A 21,236-nucleotide genomic window follows, 5' to 3' on the forward strand; every position below is an offset into this window, starting at 1 on the left:
CTTTGTATGGATCACAACAAACTGTGGCAAATTCTTAAAGTGATGGGAGTACCAGACCACCTTACCTGTCTCCTGAGAAACCTGTACGAGGGCCAAGAAGCAACAGGAAGAACCAGAGATGGAACAACCGATTGGTTCAAAATTGGGAAAGGAGTACGACAAGGCTGCATATTGTCGCCCTGCTTATTTAACTTATATGCAGAGTACATCATGAGACACGCCGGGTTGGATGAACCACAGGTCGGAATTCAGATTGCCGGGAGAATTATCAACAACCTCAGATACGCAGACAATACCACCCTAATGGCAGAAAGTGAAGAGGATCTAAAGAGCCTTTTGTTGAGGGTGAAAGAGGAGAGTGCAAAAGCTGGCTTGAAACTCAACATTAAAAAAACGAAGATAAGGCACCTGGCCCCATCACTTCCTGGCATAGAGAAGGGGAAGAAATGGAAGCAGTGTCAGATTTTATTTTCTTGGGCTCCAAGATCACCACAGACGGTGACTGTAGCCATGAAATTAAAAGACGCTTGCTCCTGGGGAGGAAAGCCATGGCACACCTGGACAGCATAGTAAGAAGCAGAGACATCACCTTGCCAACAAAGGTCCGTCTAATCAAAGCTATGGTTTTCCCAGTAGCAACGTATGGCTGTGAGAGCTGGACTAGAAGGAAGGCTGAGCGCCGAAGAATCGATGCTTTCGAACTGTGGTGCTGGAGAAGACTCTTACGAGTCCCCTGGACTGCAAGGAGGTCAAATCAGTCCATCCTAAAGGGAATCAACCCTGAGTGCTCATTGGAAGGACAGAGCACTCCTCCCGCTCTCCGGGAGACAGCGCAGGACAGGAAAGCCTGGCGTGCTATGGTCCGTGGGGTCACGAAGAGTCGGACACGACTGAACGACTGAACAACAAGAGTAGCACTGTGGCACTGGTGACTTGGGGAGTGGGGGGGAGGGGAAATCACCTATTTAACATTGGCTGTTTCCCACGCCAGACAGATCTTTTTCCAGCCAGCTTCAGGAGAGAAGGGAATCAGCCAGAAATAGAAATGATTGTACCACCCACATGTTTCCTGCTGTCTCCCTTTTCCTCTCAAAAAGTAAGTTTTCTGCCTCAGCCAACTCACAGGAACAAGCAAGAAGTGAATGGGTAGGCCCTTGTTCTATCTGGAGAGGCAGCAACGGCATTGAGGTACAGCCTCTGTTTGGGACGTACCTCTCTTGTGCATTTCTAGCAGTGAAGTCCACACAGAGAGACTCTATTGCTCCATTTTTCAAGCTTTTTGCCTCCCACATTGACCGGTCCACTGGAGAATTGGTTTACGTCTGCCATGGAACACCATAATGATGCAGAGGACAGAGACAGGTGCTGCACTAGAATGGAGAGTGCACCAGAACATATCCAATGTTGCCCTATGCCTGCACATCACAGTGGAAATTCCACAGCATGGGTCAAACCTGTTTGGGGGGGCAGGAGGAAGCTCATGTTTCATGACCCTGCTTCTCCTTGAAGAACACCCCCCCCCCCCCGGAACACAGCTTGAAAAATACACTTTTGTAAGGTTATTATTGAGAAATGTCATATGCACAGACATGTGACAACCACAAGAGTTGCATCAGAGATGATGCTAGCATTCATGTCATATTTCTGAGTTTTTCTCACACTGTGCACATGCCGGGGGTAGGGGTAGAATCCTCTCACACATACATCTCCCATGCAGACACAGAGCAACCCTGCCTCAGGAACAACTCCTAATGCAGTTTCAAATGCCTCCATGGCGTTAGAAAGAAGTAACCGCCTTACATGCTTAAGTGCTTTTAAGGTAAACCATAGATTCAGCAATAGTCAAACCCAGCATGATCAAGGAAGACAGAGTCAATCTCGCTAAGCTGCAATGCTCAGACAAAGTCATGATCTCTCAGCCTAAAGCTATCTCACAGAATTCTCAGAAGGATAAAAGCAGAAGCAAATTTCTGCCTCAGGGACCTTACAATCTAAATTTTGATAGTGTGGGAGACAAGGGCAGCCCTGAAGGGAGAGAAGGGAAGGAAGTGGCAATACATGCAATAACTTGTCTGAATGTCTTTTTCTTCAGGTTTGGCACAATGCTTTGCGCTTCCTCAGCTCAAAACTTCCTAACTGAACAGGGCTGCTCCCATACATCTTTATTCCCGGGTTTCAGAACATCCTCTTCTACCTATTTTCTTTTTAAAGCTATTCTTCAGAGTTCTCTGCAAGGAGAGAAGAAAAAAATCTTATGCACTTCCTGGTCAACCGTCTGCTGGCAGATGGATTCACATGCTTTAGCTATCAACTTCAGAAAGGAAACTAATCAAGAAAACAATAAAAATTAAACCAAGAAACCACCTTCATGAATACATTTATGGGTATTTTTGGGGGGTGGGGTTATATATAATTACCCTACCTGCTTTAAAATCTGCCACAAGCTCACTTAACAACCAAAAACATGTAACAAGTGCGTTCTTGGAAATTAAAAATATATAGAGACCAAAGCACCCAAAAAGGCTATAGTGGGTGGGCCCCATTCCCTGGAGGACCTGCCAAAAGAGGCAGGGGCAGGCGGGGAAAGCTAATAGTAAGGCTCATTGTATCCCACCCCATAAGACATTTGGGTTTCCAACAGCCCCCAAAGCAACAGGTGATTTAGGTTTATAAACGCAAAAAGGAGAATGTGTTCACTCCGCTTACACATAATAAAATAATTCCAAAGTGGCATGCAAAACTCAGTTCTTCATCTACCACCATTTGCATCTCACAAAATCATTCCCTAGTTTGCAACGTAGGGTGAAGAAAGCAGGCGGGGCGGGGAGGAGGCAATGGACCACCAAGCCGCATGGATTGCCCCTGTATTTAAAAAAAAAACAAAGACAGACTAGGAAAAGACAGGATCACAGTGAGAAAGAACTGGGGGAGGGGAACCCCCCAAACACCGTTGCAACAGTTGGTCAGCAGGGGGTGGGGAAGGAACAAAACAGAAAGTCCTAAATTTGTGTGTGTGTGTGTGTGTGTGTGTGTGTGTATATATATATATATCTCATATGGGAGGGGGAAGAAAAACGGAAGGCCTGATCCAGTTGGGTCCAATGTATGTACCTCATACAATAAGGCAGAGGAAAAATAGTCCTTTCTCTTTTTTACCACCTGTCTTTTAAGATGCACCATCTACAGTTGTGTGGAGAACCCCCACTCAAAAAAAAGCCTTGCTAGGATATTTTTTTAAAAAACCATTCTGTCCCCTTTTCTTTCTCTCCCCCCACCCCTTTTCCCTTTGCAGAAATACACCCTTATTATTGAGACTGCTAACCTTTTGCTTTGAAAAAGGAATGGGGGAGCCAGCTCCCTCTGGAAAATAAAAGGAAAAAAGAAACACACCCATCATAAAGTAACTAGAGTTCAACTGTTTGCGTGGAATTGTTTCCTTCCTTTTGCAAATACTAATATTAAAATGTAGACTTTCCAACGACAACCACTACCACTGTGCACAATCCACTCGCCTCACTTGCTGGCTTTTTATTGAAAAATAAAGGGTTTTTTTTTCAAAAAACCTCAGCACTAAAAATATGATCAATTTAAATATGCCCATAGTACACAGTGACTTCCCTTTCTTCTCCAAACAGTAAAATAAAACAAAATCAAAGCCAAACCTTCCATTCGCACAGTCCCCCTCCCCGCCACACACACAAAATTTGCCTTTTACTGGGTTTTTTTTTAAGGCCTTTTAGAACTGGGCACTGTTTGGAAGGGGTGCATTTATTTTTATTTTTATATATATATACACACACACACACACACACAAACAGCTCAATAGACAAAGCTCTCTGGGCGGTTCACAAAAATTAAAAGCACAGAGTGCAACATAAAACAATATAAAATACAAAAGCTTAAAACAACAAGGGCGGGAAGGAACGAGGGAGAAGGGCAAATATATACCTAAACTGCACACAAATGCATAAATAGGAAAGGTTGCAACGGGGTGGGGAGGAAAAGAGCCGAAGAATATGAGGAAGGAAGAACTATAGGGCACCCCCTTGCTAATACACAAAACGGGGGGCGGGGAGACGAAGCAACAGGGCAAGGGCAAGACCTCCCCCCTTCCAAGTTCAGCCCATTCCCCATTAAGCTACCCCTCCCCCCCAATTCTACCCCATAAAATGTGAATCAAAAACCTCTGTGTGCACTTGGGGGTGGGTTGGGGTTTGCAAAAAGCCAATTTAAGCACCGATCCCTGCAAAGTGAAACTTCTTACCCTCCTCAATTGCTTGCATTAGTGCCCATCTTCCCCTCCCATGAAATAATGCAAAGGTATCTCCCCCCACCCCCAATCTGGGCACAAGCACAATTAGGAAGACCCTCCCCATTGACCCACCCCTTCTCCCCACAGATGGCTCACCTCGGTGGGCTGCCCCTGCCCCTGCCCTTGGCTCTTCAGGGGTGGGGGCCCACGGGCCTGTCCCCGCCAGTTCCTCCAGCTGCTTCCTCGTTAAACCTCTTATTTGTCTCTATCTTAAAAACCAGGTAGAGAGCAATGCCTTTGCGCCAGCGGCGTAAAGCCCAGCGGCGCCCTATGGCGCTGACGTCACGGCGCCGGCGCAACCCCCATTGGTGAATAGAGGGTTCCGCTCCAGAAGCTTAACCAACTCTCGCCTTCTCCCTATGTCTAGCCCTCCAGGGGGCCCTCGAATAATGGATTTTTAGCGCACGCGCAGAAGGGACAGGAAGAGGGAGAAAGGAAGGGGGTCAGAGCCCGGGCGGGAAGGAAAGAGGGAGCCAGGCAAAGAGTTGAAGACGTGGTGGCTCTCTTATAATGACTTCCGGTTCTCCCTAGGAGCCAGCGGGATCGTCCATGTGCGGGGCAAGAGCAGTAGAAAGCACGTGGGCGTGGATGTAAAAAAATGAAAATAAAATGTGTAATAAATAATTATACAATATGATAATAAACAGGTACTTAAGGCGGGGCTGCCAGAGGCTGCTTGGGAAGGAGCATGTGAGAAGGAGGACCAGCTGCACCAGGTGGACCCTGAGCCTGTTTCTGCCCCTGCTAAACAGGTACTTAAGGCGGGGCTGCCAGAGGCAGGCCTCAGCATGTGCCTCGGCGGTGTTGTGCCAAGTAGTGTGCACTTGGAGATGCATGGAGGCACACAGGAAGACCCACCCACCGCCTCTCCGGAGACATCAGCAGCCACAGATACCAGCAGCAAATAGCAGCAGCAGAGGGCAGCAGCTTTGAAGTCCAGGGAGAGAGGGGCAAATGTAGATTTTATTTGCTCCTTCTTAGCTGCTGCTCTCTTTTATCTTTTTTTATATGCTTGTATATTTTATATCTTAATTTATTTATTGCATTTATTTATTGCATTTATACCCTGCCTTTTTTCCTCTTGCAAGGAACCCAAGGCAGCTTACATTATCCTCCTCCTCTCCATTTTATTCTCACAACAACAACCCTGTGAGGTGAGTTGGGCTGAGAGTCTGTGACTGGCCCAAAGTCACCCAGTGAGCTTCCATGGCCAAGTGGGGACTAGAACCCGGATCTCCCAGCTCCTAGTCCAACACTCTTGCCACTACACTTAACATTTTAATATGTGCCTGGGAGGACCATTGAGCAACTTAGGGGGTCAGGGAGGTGCCACCATAACTGTGGGCATGGGCATGGGGAGGTATGGCGCTGGGGGATTAACAGGCCAGCTGAGGAGAAGAAGGGCTGGACACCTTACAGCTGTCCCTTCTTCTGGTTCTTCCCCCAACCTGATGGTTCCTGGCAGCCTTACCCGGTTGCCTTCGGGTCTGGTGGTGCTGCTGCTGAATGCCAGGTCGGCCCAAAATAAAATCTCCCTCATCTGTGATTTGATTGTGGATGAGGGGGCTGACCGGGTATGTGTTACTGAGACCTGGGTGGGGAAATTGGGAGGGGTCTCTCTTTCCCAGCTGTGCCCTCCTGGGTATTCGGTGCAGCACCAACACCGACTTGAGGGTCGAGGAGGGGGGGTTGCCGTGGTCTATAGGAATTCAATCCCCCTCTCCAGGCTTCCTGCTCATTCGAGTGCAGATCTTGAGTGCTTGTACCTTGTGTTGGGTACCCAGGACAGATTAGGGATTCTGCTGGTGTACCGCCCACCCTTGTTGTTGTTGTTCAGTCGTTCAGTCGTGTCCAACTCTTCGTGCACGCCAGGCCTTCCTGTCCTGCGCTCTCTCCCGGAGCGTGCTCAAGTTCATATTCATTGCATCCGTGATGCTATCTAGCCATCTCATCCTCTGCCGTCCCCTTCTCCTTTTGCCTTCAGTCTTTCCCAGCATCAGGGTCTTTTCCAGGGAGTTTTCTCTTCGCATTAGGTGGCCAAAATATTGGAGCTTCAGCTTCATTATCTGTCCTTCCAATGAGCACTCAGGGTTGATTTCCTTTAGGATTGACTGATTTGACCTCCTTGCAGTCCAGGGGACTCGTAAGAGTCTTCTCCAGCACCACAGTTCGAAAGCATCAATTCTGTGGCGCTCAGCCTTCCTTATAGTCCAGCTCTCACAGCCATACGTTGCTACTGGGAAAACCATAGCTTTGATTAGACAGACCTTTGTCGGCAAGGTGATGTCTCTGCTTCTTACTATGCTGTCTAGGTTGGCCATAGCTTTCCTCCCAAGGAGCAAGCGTCTTTTAATTTCATGGCTACAGTCACCGTCTGCGATGATCTTGGAGCCCAAGAAAGTAAAATCTGTCACTGCTTCCATTTCTTCCCCTTCTATATGCCAGGAAGTGATGGGGCCAGATGCCATGATCTTAGTTTTTTTAATGTTGAGTTTCAAACCAGCTTTTGCACTCTCCTCTTTCACCCTCAACAAGAGGCTCTTGAGATCCTCTTCGCTTTCTGCCATTAGGGTGGTATCGTCTGCATACCGGAGGTTGTTGATAATTCTCCCGGCAATCTTAATTCCGACCTCTGATTCATCCAACCCGGCATTTCTCATGATGTACTCTGCATATAAGTTAAATAAGCAGGGTGACAATATGCAGCCTTGTCGTACTCCTTTCCCAATTTTGAACCAATCGGTTGTTCCATCTCTGGTTCTTACTGTTGCTTCTTGACCCTCCTAAAGGTTTCTCAGGAGACAGGTAAGGTGGTCTGGTACTCCCATCACTTTAAGAATTTGCCACAGTTTGTTGTGATCCACACAATCAAAGGCTTTAGCGTAGTCAATGAAGCAGAAATAGACGTTTTTCTGGCATTCTCTTGCTTTCTCCATGATGCAGCGAATATTGGCGATTTGATCTCTAGTTCCTCTGCCTCTTCGAAACCCAGCTTGTACTTCCGGTAGTTCTCGGTTCGCATCCTGCTGAAGCCTAGCTTGTAGGATTTTGAGCATCACCTTGCTGGCATGTGAAATGAGCGCAATTGTGCGGTAGTTTGAACACTCTTTGGCGTTGCCCTTCTTTGGAATTGGAATGTAAACTGACCTTTTCCAGTCTTGTGGCCACTGTTGAGTGTTCCAGATTTGTTGGCATATTGAATGCAGCACTTTAACAGCATCATCTTTTAGGATTTTAAATAGCTCGGCTGGAATACTGTCATCTCCGCTAGCTTTGTTGTTAGTAATGCTTCCTAAGGCCCACTTGACTTCACTCTCTAGGATGTCCGGCTCAAGTTCAGTGACTGCACTATCATGGCTATCAGGGACATTCAGATCTTTCCTGTATAGTTCTTCTGTGTATTCTTGCCACCTCTTCTTAATCTCATCTGCTTCTGTTAGGTCCCTGCCTTCTTTGTCCTTTATCATGCCCGTCTTTGCACAAAACGTTCCCTTGAGATCTCCAATTTTCTTGAAGAGATCTCTAGTCTTTCCCATTCTGTTGTTTTCCTCGATTTCTTTGCATTGTTCATTGAAGAAGGCCTTCTTGTCTCTCCTTGCTATTCTCTGGAACTCTGCGTTCAGTTGGGTATATCTTCCCCTTTCTCCCTTGCTTTTCGCTTCCCTTCTTTCGTGAGCTACTTGTAAAGCCTCATCAGACAGCCACTTGGCTTTCTTGCATTTCTTTTTCTTTGGGATGGATTGAGTTGCTGCCTCCTGAACAATGTTACGGACCTCCGTCCATAGTTCCTCAGGCACTCTGTCTATCAGGTCTAATCCCTGAAATCTATTCCTCACCTCCACTGTATATTCATCAGGGATATGATTTAGGTCATACCTGAACGGTTTAGTGGTTTTCCCGACGTTCTTCAATTTAAGACGAAATTTTGCAAGAAGCAGCTCATGATCTGAGCCACAGTCAGCTCCAGGTCTTGTTTTTACTGACTGTATGGAGCTTCTCCATCTTTGGCTGCAAAGGACATAATCAATCTGATTTCGATATTGACCATCTGGTGACGTCCATGTGTAGAGTCGCCTCTTGTGCTGTTGGAAAAGAGTGTTTGCTATGATCAGCATGTTCTCTTGGCTAAACTCTATTAGCTTTTGTCCTGCTTCATTTTGTACACCAAGGCCATGCCTGCCTGTTATCCCGGTGATTTCTTGATTTCCTACTTTAGCATTCCAATCCCCTATGATGAAGAGGACATCTTTTTTTGGTGTTAGTTCTAGAAGGAGTTGTAGGTCTTCATAGAACCGATCAACCTCAGCTTCTTCGGCCTCAGTGGTTGGGGCATAGACTTGAATTACTGTGATGTTGAATGGTTTGCCTTGGATTCGTACTGAGATCATTCTATCATTTTAAAGATTGTACCCCAGTACTGCTTTTCCCACCCTTTTGTTGACTATGAGTGCTACTCCATTTCTTCCAAGGGATTCTTGCCCACAATAGTAGATATGATGGTCACCTGAATTAAATTCGCCCATGCCTGTCCATTTGAGTTCGCTGATTCCCAAGATGTCGATGTTCAATCTTGCCATCTCATGTTTGACCACCTCCAGCTTACCTTGATTCATTGATCTGACATTCCAGGTTCCTAAACAATATTGTTCTTTACAGCATCGGATTTTCTTTTCACCACCAGACACATCCACAGCTGAGTGTCCTTTCGGCTTTGGCCCAGCCGCTTCACTCTTTCTGGCGCTACTTGGAAATACCCTCTGCTCTTCCCCAGTAGCATATTGGACACCTTCCGACCTGAGGGGCTCATCTTCCGGCGTCATATCTTTTAGCCTTGTGATACATTCCATGGGGTTTTCTTGGCAAGAATACTGGAGGGGGTTGCCATTTCCTTCTCCAGTGGACCACATTTTGTCAGAACTCTCTGCCATGACCTGTCCGTCTTGGGTGGCCCTGCACGGCATAGCTTATGGCTTCACTGAGTTACGCAAGCCCCTTCGCCACAACAAGGCAGTGATCCATGAAGGGGACCGTCCACCCTGCTGCCCATCAGACTCCCTGTCTGAGCTGACGGAGGTGGTCTCGGACTTGGTGTTGAGGGCCGCTAGGATGATGGTCGCTGTATGGGCCAGGGCAGCTCAGGACTTCGTGGCCGCCATGACAACCATGGGGCTGTCCCAACATGTCGTCAGCCCAACACAAGTAAGAGGACACACGCTTGATCTGGTTTTCTCGACTGGGCAGGAGGATGGTGATCTGAAAGTGGAGGAATTAACATCTGTCCCTTTGTCGTGGTCAGATCACTTCCTGCTGAGGTTTAGACTCCTGGCGGCCTTTCCCCTCTGCAAGGGTGGGGGACCTATTAAAACGGTCCGCCCCCGGAGATTAATGGATTCCGATGGATTCCAGAGGGCTCTGGGGGATTTTCCTGCTGGTATGGCTGGTGCTCCTGTCGAAGGCCAGGTCGCTCCGTGGAATGCAGAGATGACTTGGGCGGTTGACACGATCGCGCCTAAGCGCCCTCTCCCTCTGCGCAGAGCCCGGCCAGCTCCTTGGTATACACCTGAGCTGAGGGCAATGAAGCAAGAGGGGAGATGGCTAGAACGCAGGTGGAGGAAAACTCGTGCTGAGTCTGACCGAACACGGGTTAGAGCCCACTATCGAGCCTACTCTGTGGCGGTGAGGGTGGCAAAGAGGTGGTTCTTTTCCACCAGCATTGCATCTTCTCGGTGTCGTCCAGCACAGCTTTTCCGAGTGGTTCACGGCTTGTTACATTCTGGGCCAGGGAGAGAGACAGTGGAACCCTCAGTGGCATGCTGCAACAAGTTTGCGCGGCCTTTGAAGATAAAGTCGCTCAGATTCGCCATGAATTGGACACCACGATTAATGCAGTTCCATTGGTAGAGGCGTCCAGAGCACCGTCTGGTCCAGCTCTATTGGATAAGTTTCGGTTATTGAGGCCCGAGGATGCGGACAAGGTGTTTGGCCAAGTCCGGTCAACCGCTTGTGTGCTTCATGGCTTATTACATGGCTTCATGGCTTATTACATGGCTTATTACATGGCTTCATGGCTTATTACGTGTGCTTCATGGCTTATTACACCAAACGAGGAGGGGATGTCCGGCTGGGTCCAGGAGGCTGTAAACTCCTCCTCGAGAGAGAGGGAGCGGTGCCGGCCGCTTTAAAAGAGGCGGTAATCAGGCCACTCCTGAAAAAGCCTGACCTGGACCCGCAGGACGTTAGCAATTATAGGCCGGTGGCCAACCTCCCCTTCCTGGGCAAGGTGCTGGAGCGGGTGGTTGCGGGACAGCGCCAGGCACTGTTGAACGAAACGCATTATCTAGATCCATTTCAGTCGGGCTGCAGGCCCGGTTTGGAACGGAAGCTGCCTGGTCGCCCTGTGGGATGACCTCTGCCGGGAGAGGGACAGGGGGAGCGCGACCCTGTTGATTCTCCTGGACCTCTCAGCGGCTTTCGATGCCATCGGCCACGGCACCCTTCTGCGTAGGCTGTCTGGGCTGGGAGTTGGAGGCACGGCACTGCAGTGGCTCCGCTCCTACTTGGATGGCCGACTCCAGGAGGTCGTGCTGTGGGATTACTGCTCTGTGCCATGGCAATTACGCCATGGGGCTCCACAGGGCTCTGTTTTATCCCCCATGCTGTTCAACATCTACATGAAACCGCTGGCGGAGGCTATCCAGAGGTGCGGGCTGGGGTGCCATCAATATGCGGATGACCCCCGCTCCGCCTCTCATTCTCATCAAACCCAGGCGAGGGCGAGGCTGTCCTGAATCAGGGCCTGGGCACGGTAATGAGGGCCAATAAACTGAATCTCAATCCAGGCAAGAGGGAGGTGCTGTTAGTGGGTGGCTCCTCTGCCCGGCTAGGCGATGTTCAATCCGTTCGGGAGGGGGCTGCATTCCCCCAGTGGATCAGGTTCGTAGTTTGGGGGTGCTCTCGGACCCAGAACTGTCGCTTGAGGCACAGGTGAACTCGGTGGCACGGAGCACCTCTTATCAGCTTAGGCTGGTATACCGGCTACGCCCTTCTCTGGACAGAGAGAGCCTAGCTACAGTAATCCACGCTCTGAGAACTTCCCGTCTGGATTACTGCAATGCGTTATACGTGGGGCTGCCTTTGGAAACGGTCCGGAAACTTCAGCTGGTCCAAAATAGGGCAGCAAGACTGTTCACAGGGACTGGCCACCGAGCTCACATTACACCGGTACTTTTCCGGGCCCGATTCAGAGTGCTGGTGTTAACGTTCAAAGCCCTTAACGGCTTGGGGCCAGGCTATCTGAAGGATGACCTCCTCCCATATGTGCCCGCCCAGACCCTAAGATCATCCTCAGTGGCCCTTCTCCGCGAGCCCCTGCCAAAGGAAGTGAGGCAGGGGGCTACTAGGAGGAGGGCCTTTTCTGCTTGGCACCCTGGCTGTGGAATGAGCTCCCTAGTGAGGTTCGCCTGGCACCTACAGTGTATTCCTTCCGGCGCCAGGTGAAGACCTTTTTATTCTCCCAGGCATTTTAGCATTTTAGCTTTTTAGACTTTTAGCTTTGCTGTTTTAAATCTGTATTTTAAATTCCTGCACTGCTGCTAGGTTTTATTGTGGTTGTATTGTTATATTGTGGTTTTAATGTTCTATATATTGTTTTATTGTGTGTTGTTTGGTTTTAATTTTTGTGAACCGCCCAGAGAGCTTCGGCTATTGGGCGGTATAGAAATGAAACAAACAAATAAATAAATAATAAAATACTATTTTATTTGTTTCTATGGTTTATTAGAAATAAATTGCCCTACAGCTAATAGCTCTCAGGGCAACATACAATAAAAACAAATAAAATCCATATAAATCAAAACAACAGAATCAACACTAAATTAAAAGCAGCAGATGCTAAATAATACTTATGACAATAATCATAAAAAGAAAAACATGAGAAAAACCCTGCTGGATCAGGCCAAGGGTCCATCTAGTCCAGCATTCTATTCACACAGTGGCCATCCTGCTGTCGACCAGGCACCCACAAGCAGAGCATGAGCACAACAGCACCCTCCCGCCGGGGTACATAGGAGTACTGCCTCTGGGTAGGTGGGTTGGTCTCTCTGTGTCTCTGTCCATCTCCCTCTCCATCAGTCTGTCTGTCTCTCTGTCACTGTTTCTGTCTCTCTCTGTCCGCCTCTCCCTCTCCATCTCTCTGTCACAGTTTCTCTCTGTCTCCCTCACTCTGTCTCTCTTTCTTTGCCTCTTTGTCTCTGTCTCTCTCTCGCCGTCAGTCTCTGTCTGTGTGTCTCTGTGTCTGTCTCTCCCTCTGTGTCTCTCTTTGTCTCTTTCTGTCAGTCTCTCTCTGTCTCTCATAAAATCATAGAATAGTAGGGTTAGAAGGGGCCTATAAGACCACTGAGCCCAACCCCTGCTCAATGCAGGTACCAAAGTCAAATCATCCCTGACAGGTGGCTGTCCAGCCTCATCTGGAATGCCTCCACCACCTCCCTAGGGAATGGGTTCCACTGTCGTATTGCTCTAACAGTCAGGAGGTTTTCCCTGAAGTTCAGCCGGAATCTGGCTTCCTGTCACTTGAGCCCATGATTCCGTGTCCTGCACTCTGGGATGAACAAGAAGAGATCCTGGCCTTCCTCTCCGTGACAACCTTTCAAGGACTTGAACAGCGCTATCCTATCTCCCCTCAGTCTTCTCTTCTGAAGGCTAAACATGCCCAGTTCTTTCAGTCTCTCTTCATAGGGCTTTGTTTCCAGTCCCGTGATCACCTTCCTTGCCCTCCTCTGAACCCTCTCCAGTTTGTCTGCATCCTTCTTAAAATGTGGTGCCCAGAACTGGACACAATACTCCAGATGAGGCCTAACCAGTGCTGAGTAGAGGAGAACTAGTACTTCCCAGGATTTGGAAGCTATGCTTCTATTTGTTGTTGTTGTTGTTCAGTCGTTCAGTCATGTCCGACTCTTCGTGACCCCATGGACCATAGCACGCCAGGCCTTCCTGTCCTGCGCTCTCTCCCGGAGCGTGCTCAAGTTCATATTCATTGCATCCGTGATGCTATCTAGCCATCTCATCCTCTGCCGTCCCCTTCTCCTTTTGCCTTCAGTCTTTCCCAGCATCAGGGTCTTTTCCAGAGATTTCTCTTCGCATTAGGTGGCCAAAATATTTGAGCTTCAGCTTCAGTATCTGTCCTTCCAATGAGCACTCAGGGTTGATTTCCTTTAGGATTGACTTATTTGACCTCCTGGCAGTCCAGGGGACTCGTAAGAGTCTTCTCCAGCACCACAGTTGGAAAGCATCAATTCTTCGGCGCTCAGCCTTCCTTATAGTCCAGCTCTCACAGCCATACTTTACTACTGGGAAAACCATAGCTTTGATTAGACGGACCTTGGTCGGCAAGGTGATGTCTCTGCTTCTTACTATGCTGTCTAGGTTGGCCATAGCTTTCCTCCCAAGGAGCAAGCGTCTTTTAATTTCATGGCTACAGTCACCGTCTGCGGTGATCTTGGAGCCCAAGAAAGTAAAATCTGTCACTGCTTCCATTTCTTCCCCTTCTATATGCCAAGAAGTGATGGGGCCAGATGCCATGATCTTAGTTTTGTTAATGTTGAGTTTCAAACCAGCTTTTGCACTCTCCTCTTTCACCCTCAACAAGAGGCTCTTGAGATCCTCTTCGCTTTCTGCCATTAGGGTGGTATCGTCTGCATATCGGAGGTTGTTGATAATTCTCCCGGCAATCTGAATTCCGACCTCTGATTCATCCAACCCGGCATTTCTCATGATGTACTCTGCATATAAGTTAAATAAGCAGGGTGACAATATCTTCTATTAATGCAACCCAAAAGAGCATTGGCCTTTTTTGCAGCCACATCACATTGTTGGCTCATATTCAGCTTGTGATCTACAACAATTCCAAGATCCTTCTCATTTGTGGTATTGTTGAGCCAAGTATCCCCCATCTTGTAACTGTGCATTCGGTTTCATTAATAAAAATGTTGAAGGGCACTGGGCCCAGGACTGAGCCCTGCGGTACCCCGCTCGTGACCTCTCCCCAGTTTGAGAAGGTCCCACTGATAAGCACTCTTTGAGTCCGATTCTGTAGCCAACTGTGGATCCACTGGATCGTTGTTTCATCTAGCCCACTTTGAGCTAGTTTGCTCATCGGGATATCATGAGGCACTTTGTCGAAAGCTTAGCTGAAGTCAAGGTATATTATGTCCACAGCATTCCCACAGTCCACAAGGGAGGTTACCTGATCCAAAAATGAGATCAGATTTGTCTGGCAGGATTTCTTCTTGACAAATCCATGTTGGCTTCGAGTCATCACTGCATTGTTTTCAAGGTGCTTACAGATGGATTGTTTTATAATCTGCTCCAGAATTTTCCCAGGGATTGATGTCAGACTGACTGGTCTGTAGTTCCCAGGTTCCCCCTTTATGAAGATAGGGACCACATTAGCTCCCCTCCAGTCATCTGGCACTTCCCCCGTCCTCCATGATTTCTCAAAGATAATAGACAGTGGTTCTGAGAGTTCTGAGAGTTCTTCTGCCAATTCCTTCATTACTCTAGGATGCAGTTCATCCGGCCCTGGAGATCTGAACTCATTCAGAGTAATTAGGTGTTCCTTGACCACATACCTATTGATCTCAAGCTGCAATCCTGCCCCTTCAGCCTGTACTTCGCCTTTGCCAGGGGGGTCATAGACCCTCTTTTGGGAGAAGACTGAGCCAAAGTAGGAACTGAGCACCTCTGCCTTTTCTTTGTCATCTGTTATCATTTTGCCAACCTTATTTAATAGCTGAACCACCATTTCTGTCCTCTGTCTTTCACTATGCACGTATCTGAAGAAAGCCTTTTTGTTGCTTTCAGCATCCCTCGCCAACCTCAGCTCGTTCTCAGCTTTAGCCTTCCTGACGCCATCTCTGCAATTCTGTGCTTCCTGCCTGTACTCTTCCTTTGTAGCTCGGCCTTCCTTCCACTTTCTATATTGTGTCGCCCCTGCAGTGGGTGTTGAACTCTTAGGTTAGAAATGCCAAGATAGTGATAAATCAGTGTATTGGTCCCAGGAGCGTAGCCAAGTGATTTGTAGTGTTAGAGGGGCCTAGAGATCCATAATGCTTGCTTAAGTTCATTATTGGTGCAATTCCCATGCTAGTAAGCCTCTGAGCACGTGCAGATGAGTCAGAAGGCCGATAACAACCTTCTCGGTGCATTCCTTGCGAATGAGGAGAATGTCTTATCACTGATGTGCCTGAGAAGCAGAGTTTGTTTACCTTAAAGCTGCAGGTGGCTGTGCTTGAGGACCAAGCGCTGCTAGCCTATGCGGGGAATGAGCGCTAGGGGCGCGTGCTGCTGAAACGCTGCTTATTGCTAACCTGTAGAGTATAAGACCCATTGTGCCCAGTGGCTCAGGGTTCAGAGAAGCTGTCTGATCCAACCACTGGGTACGCCTGTGTGCTGGAAGTTACCCAATGAAGTACTCCTTTATCAGTAAACCTTTGAGTCTGACGTATCACTATCTTGGCACCTCTAACCTAAGAGTTCAACACCCACGGCTGGGGCAAGACATTTGGTGAAGCGAGCAGGAAGCCAAAAATACTGCTACGTTCAGATTCAAAGGGAAGGAGGATTGGGGGGTCGGCATGTTAAACTGACTCTCAGGCTGGCCATAGGAGGGTCTGTGGGGTCCAGCAGGGTTGACACATTCAGACTCAAAGGTTTTTATGAGTAGATAAGGCTTCCTCCTCATTAGTGAGGAATGCTCCAAGAAGGCTGTTATCGGCCCTTTGACTCATCTGCACATGCTCAGAGGCTTACTAGCATGGGAACTGCACCAATAATGAACTTCAGCACGCATTGTGGATCTCTAGGCCCCTCTAACACTGCAAATGACTTGGCTACACTCCTGGGGCCGATACATTCCACCCTCAGATGATCAAAGGCCGATAACAGTCTGCCTTGCCACTCAATCACCAGGGGGCTGACATCTACTTAACTGTATACTTTAAAATGCGACAGCCATATGAGCAGGCACACAAAGCTATAAAGCTGCCAATAACGGTCAGAGTTATTGCAACCACTCACTGCCACCACCACCCCGATCCCGTGAAACCAGCCTGAAATCGGTTCAAAGAGGGACTCCTCTTCTAGGTGATGTATTTTCTCCCTTTGCTTGTATGTAACAACTCAGAGGTGGGCTATTACCTCCCCCCCGGCCCCCATCTGGGAAAGAGAAATCTTTCTCTTTCTGACCTGCCTGTTGTGCAGATCATGTTTCAAACTGTCTACATAAAACTCCCAGTGCCATGCACCAGTCTTAACCCTTCACTTGTCTTCTCTGCAAGTTAGGCTGTTTGCCTTTGTCTCAACAGATACTCACTTACTTAAACTTTTCCACTTTACCCTAGTCTCAACGAGGCACATTTGGGATAGGCTCCTTTTCGTCTTCTAGTCACATTGTCTTTTAAATAACTCTTACATTATTGTGGCTACTCCACCCCCAGGTAATTCACTCTGGGGGCAACCACAGCCACACTTTTTCTCTACAAATGTTCTTCCTCTGTGCCTCCTTCCTCCTCCCTCTTCTTCTTTTTTCCCCTTCTCTGTCCATCTGCCACTTTCTCCTTCTCTCTGTCTTTTTCTACTTGTCTTTGTCCTTGTAAACCATTGGGAACCACATTCAGTATCATTTGGAGTTGCAACTGACAGTAAAGACGTTTGCAAATATCACATAGTATTTAACAAATCATAAAATACACACAACTTTCATTGAAATCTGACACCATGACCAGACAACATTTCTTGCATGGTGAGGCATGATGGAGCAGTTCTAACAATCATACTGCTCCTCCAGGCCGCACGGTCAGGGCCTATCAAGATCAAAGGAAGAGCATGCTCACACATGCAAGGAGTCCTAGGCCACCACTTTTGCATTGGCAACTCCACGCTGCATGAATTCTGGCAGGGGGAAGTCCAGAAGTCGTGGATCAAACTCAGCCTGCCGTACACTGAGCTGACTACAAACACACAGACACACAATCCACAGCAACAAGAGTTCAAGTTCATGAAAAGCCTCGCTGTACTTTCCATGGCAAATCTATAACAATCCAAAGTTCCAGTCCATATGCAGAGTGTCTCTAAAAAATCCAAATGATGATGGATTCAAACAGAGGAGGCTTTGGGCAATGAAGACGGGATGTTTCCAGCAAAGGCTCCTTGCCTCTGCATCAGTTCAAAGGTAGGAATGTCAGAGAATTCCGCCATGGACTGAAATGGGATCGAATTCCCTTCAGTCCGTGCCATGGAATCCTCTGTGTGGTTTAAACAAATAGTTTATCGCTCAGGCACACCTAGGAAAGCCTTCTTTTGGGAAGCCCCTACAAGGAAGAGGAAGTGTTTTGGCTGAAAGTAATTACTGCATGTCAGGGCAGGGGAAAAAAATACGTAAATATTTACGAAAAATAGCGATCCTTATGGAAGTTATGCAGACTCACAGAGATGGCTGGGCACCGGAATTATGGTTGTTGGTACGGATTTATCTTTGTAATTTTCAGAGCGGAAAAAAAAGAAGAGAATTCTGGGGGCTTGTGAATGGCAGAATGGAGCACTAGCCGCAAACTGCGGAAGTCAAGCGGCACCAAAGGTACACAATTCGTACATCCCTATTCAAAGGGGAAGGTGTGACCGTACACCCCTTGCAGATCCCTTGACAGACAAGGGCCTTTAGCCTTTCAGCAAGGCCCCTGTCTAACCAGAGCAGCACCGCTCAGCTCTCTAGCAGGGATGCTTCGACCTGGGCAACCTTCCTGCGAATCCCACTCTGCCTCTGTCAGGTTCTCACCGACAGCTTCCAGCCTCCCTGCCTGCCAAGGCCAGACCAGCAGGCGGACAGGGAGTTGGGTGACTCCCCCTGGCTCCGCTCTGAGAGCACCGACAGAGAGAAGCTCACACAGACGCTGACATTCTAAAAACCGAATAGGCCTAAACTCTTCTAGGCTACTTCTAATCATTAAACTTCTTTTAGGCTACTTCTATACATGGCTATAACTTACAAGGCCTTACTACATTACTAAAACTGGGCCTTGACATTTCTTTTGCTCTTATAACATGTTTTTATTCAAAAAATTTACTCCCCTCCCCCCACACTGTCTCATCTCGGTTGCTTGGAGATTGGTGAGGGGAAGCGACTGTCTCAACTAAGGAGCTCGCAAAGACATTGCCAGTGCTTCTGAGCTTGCAATGGGTCTACCTGAAAATCTAAATCTAAGCTATTTCAAACACATTAAAAACAGCAAAACTATTTCTTTTGCAAGGGGAAAATGAGAGATTGGCTATGCTCCCCCACCCTTCTGCAAAAGTACACTTACAATTACAGGGCAGTTTTAAACTGCACAGCTCTTAACAATAACAGAACAACAATTGTGCTTTTAGGCACTTCTTAAACAAGGAGTAAGCTTTGGGGGCTGTCTATCACTGGACAGGCTAGCCAGGGATTCACAACATGACACCCCCCCCTCTTTTCTCCTCTTCTCCTTCAACCTGGCACACAGAAACAAAGTGCCAGAACTCAGGAAGCTGCAGGGAGATGGGGGTCGCCTTTTACTTGAGCCAAGGCCTGCAGGAGAAGCTGCCACCACCAGGGAAGAAGCGTGCCTGCTGCTGCTGGGCCTGCTGTGCCGCCGCCACCATCACTACCGTGGACTCCTGCCTGGCAGTATTTTTAAAGGAGATTTTTTAATTGTTTTTTTTTATTTCTGGGGGATTTTGTTGTGTTTTTAGGGGTGGGTAGCCTGCCTGATAGGCGGGAGCGAGGGGGCATGTGTCCACCTGATGGAGGCAGTGGGGGGACTGTCGGGGGCCAGAACATACCGAGGCTGGGCGGCAGGCGCTGGCGGAGCGCGAGGGGCAGGCCATGCCAGGTAAGGGGAACGAGGGAGAGATGTGTACTATCTGTCCCCTGCTCCGGGCCTGTCCAGAGCCAAAGGATGGCTGGGGGAGGCGTGACCCCATCTTCTGGCCTTCATTTGCTGCGCTGCAATGCCAGGTCTGTTACCCAGAAAACCTCCCTCATCCATGACATGATCCGCAATGAGCGTGCGGACCTGGCATGTGGTATGGAGGCCTGGCTGGCCGAGGCCGCTGCTCCAGCTCTGGCAGCCATGTGCCCAGCCAGGTTTTCGTACGCACAGCAGCCAAGGGCTGGGGATCGGGGAGGGGGAGTGGCTGATATCTACCGGGAGCCCTTGGTCTTCACCAGACCCCCACTCCAGGAGACCAAGGTTGCGGAGTGCATGTGCTGGAGGTTGGGCCAGAAGGGCAGTCTGGGGATTCTGCTCGTGTACCACCCGCCCCGTTGCATGACCGACTCCCTGGCCGAAGCGCTTGAGGTGGTCTCTGACGTGCGTGTGCAGTCCCCTAACTTATTGGTGTTGGGGGGCTTCAACGTACATTCAGAGGCCATCCTCACGGGGGCACCTCAGGACTTCATGGAGATCATGGCTTCCCAGGAGCTGCACCCTATTCCAAGTGGGCCCACCCATGTAGCCAGACATGCGCTAGACCTTGTGTTTGTTTCTGGAGAAGCAGGGAGTTAACTGGAAGTCGGGCGTATATCCACCACCCCCTTGTCATGGTCAGAGCACTTTCTGGTGACGTCGGACTTCTCGGTCCCACAACCCCTCTGCAGGGGTGGAGGACCCATTAAAATGGTCCGCCCCAGGCACCTTATGGATCCGAATGGATTCCTGAACGCGCTTGGGGATTCTCTGGAGCACGCCAAGAGCCACTCGGTCGAGGCCCTGGCGGGTGGCTGGAATGCCGCAATCACTGGGGCATTAGATCGGGTGGCTCCGGAACGCCCTCTCCCCATGAACAGGGCTCGGACTGCACCATGGTTCAATCTGTGGTTGCGAGCCCTGAAGCAGGAGGTGAGACGGCTGGAGCGCCGGGGGCGGAAGTATCGCTCTGAAGACAATCAGACACGGGCTAGAGCTGTATCTTCAGCCTATCACGGGGCGGTGAAGGCAGCAAAAGGGAGTATTACGCCACCTCTGTCGCGTCCGCAGAGTGCTGTCCCAGGTCGTGCCAGTGGCTCCAGAACCGCCGGAACATTCCAAGGCCTCCTGTGAGGCCTTGGCAAGGCACTTTGCAGATAAAACTGATCGGATTAGGAGTGTTACTCCGTGCGCTGTGGATACAGTTAGTGAGCAAGAGGCGGCCTGTGGAAAACCGGTTTTGTGGGATTGGTTCCAGCTTCTTCCTTCTGATGGAGTGGACAAGGTGCTTTCATTTGTAAGGCCGACCACATGCTTACTTGATCCTTGCCCATCTTGGCTCATTATGGGCTGCAGGGAGAGGCTGGGCGAGGGGATCAGGGCGGTGGCGAACGCCTCCCTTGAGGAGGGAGTGATGCCATCAGGCCTCAAGGAGGCAGTGATAAGACCACTCTTAAAGAAGCCCTCCCTGGATCCCCAAGTTCTGAACAACTTTTGCCCAGTCTCAAAGCTGCCATTTTGGGGCAAGGCGACTGAGCGGGTTGCGGCGATGCAGTTGAAGGCACACTTGGAAGAAGCTGATTATCTAGATCCATCTCAGTCGCGCTTCAGGCCTGGGCATGGGACAGAAACAGCCTTGGTCGCCTGGGTGGATGATATGAGGAGGGCTCTGGATAGGGGCGAATGCTCCTTCCTTGTTCTCTTCAACCTCTCAGCGGCTTTTGTTACCGTTGACCACGGTATCCTCCTGGACTGCCTGGAGGGGTTGGGCATTGGAGACACCGTATTGCGGTGGTTCCAGTCCTTCCTCTCCGGCAGGTACCAGAGGGTAGCACTGGGAGAGGAGGTTTTGGACCCGTGGCTAGGGATGTACGAAAGTTCCGCCACGGATCTCGGGGAGGCCGAATGCCAGCGCATTCGGCCCCCCGAAATCGGTGGCG

General features: G+C 49.2%; 1 protein-coding gene across 4 annotated transcripts in view; it reads right to left on the reverse strand.

The window, feature by feature from the left end:
- LOC146334130 (casein kinase I) overlaps positions 1 to 4,768 on the reverse strand; it is a 74,034-nt gene extending 69,266 nt beyond the window's left edge. For all 4 annotated transcript variants that reach the window (XM_084825265.1, XM_084825262.1, XM_084825260.1 and 1 more), the window contains exon 1: positions 4,409 to 4,768. The gene's annotated coding sequence lies outside the window, so the exon portion shown is untranslated. The remainder of the gene's footprint in view (positions 1 to 4,408) is intronic.
- Positions 4,769 to 21,236: the final 16,468 nt, after the last annotated feature.

Source organism: Heloderma suspectum, chromosome W (genome assembly GCF_057233095.1).
Source record: "Heloderma suspectum isolate Gila_16-S chromosome W, 16-S_ref, whole genome shotgun sequence".
Lineage (NCBI taxonomy): Eukaryota > Metazoa > Chordata > Lepidosauria > Squamata > Helodermatidae > Heloderma > Heloderma suspectum.